Source organism: Colletes gigas, unplaced genomic scaffold (assembly GCF_013123115.1).
Source record: "Colletes gigas isolate AHSC1104 unplaced genomic scaffold, ASM1312311v1 Colletes_gigas_Sc00050, whole genome shotgun sequence".
Lineage (NCBI taxonomy): Eukaryota > Metazoa > Arthropoda > Insecta > Hymenoptera > Colletidae > Colletes > Colletes gigas.
The window spans coordinates 890,936-894,778 of NW_025106679.1; the positions used below are offsets into that span (position 1 = coordinate 890,936).

General features: G+C 29.8%; 1 pseudogene; it reads left to right on the plus strand.

Annotated features, from left to right (window-relative positions):
- The first annotated feature begins 1,029 nt into the window (after positions 1-1,029).
- On the plus strand, positions 1,030-2,777 carry LOC122403360 (annotated as a pseudogene).
- Positions 2,778-3,843: the final 1,066 nt, after the last annotated feature.

The following is a 3,843-nucleotide window of genomic DNA, read 5'->3' on the forward strand; positions in this document are numbered from 1 at the left end:
CTTCTTTTGAAGACTTAGTCGGTACACCACATGCAATGATCAAAAAGATCAACCACAAACAAATGAACCTACTTATTGTTAGACTTCTTTAATCGCAGTTCGACAGTCATGTTGCATCGCGTATTTTTATTATTTCGAAAGTGTGAATTTAAAAACTATAACACTGTTTTAGAGAAATTGACTGATTCGTTAGGATACGATATTAGACGTACAAAAAAGGATACAGAATCAAATCGTGATTTATTTTTATTATTTCGAAAGTGTGAATTTAAAGACTATACCACTATTTTAGAGAAATTGACTGATTCGTTACGATACGATATTTCATAATCAGTAAAATTTACTCTACGTGAAAGACTAAGAAAATTCAGTAATCATTTAATATCCAGGTGAACTTTTTGTTGGTTGACAAATAAAATTTTTAAAGAGAAATGTGCATTGATTTAGATTTCATTTTTCCAGAAAAGGTTGTCTTAGGATAACCATCATATTTTGCTACGGTAATAAATATTCTTGCGTGGCTGTCAAAACAATTTCATGCATTGTCAGATTTACAGAAACTAAAAAAAATTATTCTGAAGTGTTCTAAAGCCTCATCCCCTGTGTTTATCTTCTTTAAAAAAATTTCACCTATTTCTGCTTGTTGCAACAATTCCTTGGCAATTTGTTTTCTGTTCTGCTTTTGCTTGACCGACAATATTCTCAGTATGAACTTTGAGGTCACTTTTGTGTACCCTAAACTCTCAACAATGATCTGACACGAACCTATTGGTATTCCTACTTCTCCTGGCATTTCTCTAATTGAAATTCGACGATTTTGTTGAAGAAGAGATTCGATTTCATTCTTCTTTTTGTTGGTAGTGGAGGTTGTTGGCCTTCCTGCTCTTGGATTATCTTCAACAGTGATTCGACCATTCCTAAATTTCCCATACCGTTCACAGATCTGTGAGCAGATGCAAGCATCACCAAAGCAAACTTCATCTTTGTGTTTTTTACGTTATTTATTCGTTATTTATTACGTTATTTACGATGAAAAGGACTGAAAAAGAGAACATTGAATTCATTAATAAATATCGTAAATGGAAGATCTTGTGGAACCCAAAAAACCACAGTTACCATAACAGAATTAAACAGGAGGGTGCATGGCAGGAAATTGTACACGAAACAAAAAAACTGTGGCACAATGCCAAAAAAAAATAAAATATCTTCAGACTTTTCATTAGGAAAAGAAAAGATGAAAATAAAGAAAAAAATTGGGACGGGAAAAGATAAATCATTTTAAATAAGTGCGGTAAACTTTAAGTTTGCTTTCGAAAGCCTGTAATTTCTATTACATAGAAATAAACCGAAAGGAACATTAAGTACAGTAAGTAAATTGTGTTATAGACATAGATTAAAGAAATAAGGAAAGTTTTTAAACAAAATTACACTATTATTAACTACATTATAACCATTGTAATTTAGTTTTGTTTTACATAGCTGTATTATACATTTGTTACAGATGTATTTGTTATTAGTATTTTCTATATATAGTTATCTTGTTATTCTTGTTTCCCTTCCTTCAAGAAATAAATGATTAGTTCATTTCTGTTTTTGGCAATCTAGATCTGTTCTGCGTGGAATTTTTTTTAAAGAAAGTAGTGAATCCATTTCATTAGTTGTTGCTCTCCAATTTCCACATGATATAACGCCTTCTTTTTCAGAATGAAATGTTCCTCGCGTATACAATAGTTCGGTTAAGTCAAATCTTCGACGCTAGAAGTTGTGCAACAGAACAACTGTCAGCACAATAAGTGATACTTTTTCTGGTTCTAATAGAAAAAAAAATAATGTAAGGTTTCCTCAATACACAGAAGCTTCATGAAGTTATGTTGAACATATTTTCAACTACGCGCTTTGTATCGATCTCTTAGTATAGTAACTTATACTTATTGTTAGATAAACTTCATCAAGTTTTCAGACATAGTAAAAGCTTCATCTCCAAGAAACAAAACTGGCAATTCCTTTTTTCTTCCACTTAAAAGGATAACCTGAGGTATATTTAAACAGTTTTCTCCCATTTGTTTATTAAGCTTGGTATTTGCAAATATTCTACCGTCGAAAATTTTACTTTGACAGCTCACATCCACAAACATGAAATTGTAATTAGCATCAACTGTAGAAAAAAGCACAATGCTAAAAAATCCTTTGTGGTTTATATACTCGCTTCTTCTTTTAATGTTACTATATACTTTAGCTACTTTTAACTACATTTCTTGTGCTTTCGGAATATGCAACAAACATGCTAAATTTTTATATTCTTATTTTAATTTCTTATCTCACAATGAAAAAAAGTATATGTAAATGTATCTTTCTTCAGTTACAGATAAATATGGTAACGTATGAAGAAGTTGGAAAGTCAGCAGACGAAGTAGATTCTCAATCGTCATTAATATTAATACTACTCCAATCCAAACCTCCCTCAAAAAGTCAAAGAAATCAACGTCTCGATAGTCTTTGAAATATTAAAAAGTTTTCATTTTGGCAATTTAATAGTTTCAAAATTGCGTATGTTTGATGGCCACGTTCCCTGTATTATATAGAACAACATTTTTAACTTATTTTTAAAAGCTTCTAGAGGCTATTGCAATACCAATATGAACTATACATTCCATCCAAATCCACCAAACTTTCCTTCTGAACCATTTATCTTTGAAAGCTATCATATATCAGAAACTCCTTCACCACAAATACAATTTACTGTTAAACGAACAATTTCTAAAGATTATAATATTTAAGATTTGCCTTAAATTAAATATTTGTATCAATAGCCTCTGAAAGCTTTTAAAAATACGTTTAAAATGTTGTATTGTATAGCACAGCGAACAATACCATTTTTTTACATATTTATAAATAAAATACTATTTAAATTTAAGTTATATGTATATTATAGATTGAAGGTGTTAAATTAGTGTATTATTAAATTGTATACATTTTGTAATATATGTTCTGGGTTAATATACATTTGTTTACATTAAGGTAAAGTTTCTTATAATCTTCAATTATTTCTAAAATATATTGTTTTTCTTTCTCATTTCAGGTCAGTAAATTATCGTACTCTGATATAAGTTGTACATCTTGTTCAGCGGTATCATTTACCATTTTTAAATATATTGCAGTTTGTAAACCTTTCTGATATATGATGTGTCGCTTCCCCAATAAAGGATCCTTTTTTAAACAGTCCGTAGATATATCGTACCTACTTATTAAACAATTTTTTGGTTACTACGAAAATTGAGCTATTAATATTTATTTCTACGTAATCTTTTACGTTTTCCGGAAGTATTGAAACTTTATTGAATCTTCCGCATTCAGGTTTCCCCAACTGCTCTCATCTACTGCTGTCAAAAGATATTATAAAATGAAATTTTTCAATATTTTGTAAAATAAAATATACTTTGCTTAACTGAATGTAGTCTTTCAATACTTCTGGAACGATTTTGGGATTGATTGTTTATAAATTTGAAAAAGGTATTGAAGACTTGTATATGAATGGCTAAAAGTGGCCAAAAAACGTAATGTTAGTGTCAATCTTTTCTGAATGGGAATTGATTTACGCAATGTAGTGTCGTTTTTAAATATTTTCAGACTTACTAAACGTAACAAAAATTTGAAATTACTTGGATGCATCTTGGTAAAGTTTTTATACAATCCATACAAAGGGTGGAAGTTTAAATCAGCCAATAAACTGAATCCGCTGTATATTTCTCTGTTTTTATACATTTGTAACATTCATCAACGCGGTAATTTTTTTTTCTTCTTTAGTAAATAACACAAAGAAATGTACAAGGCCGCTGCTAATTG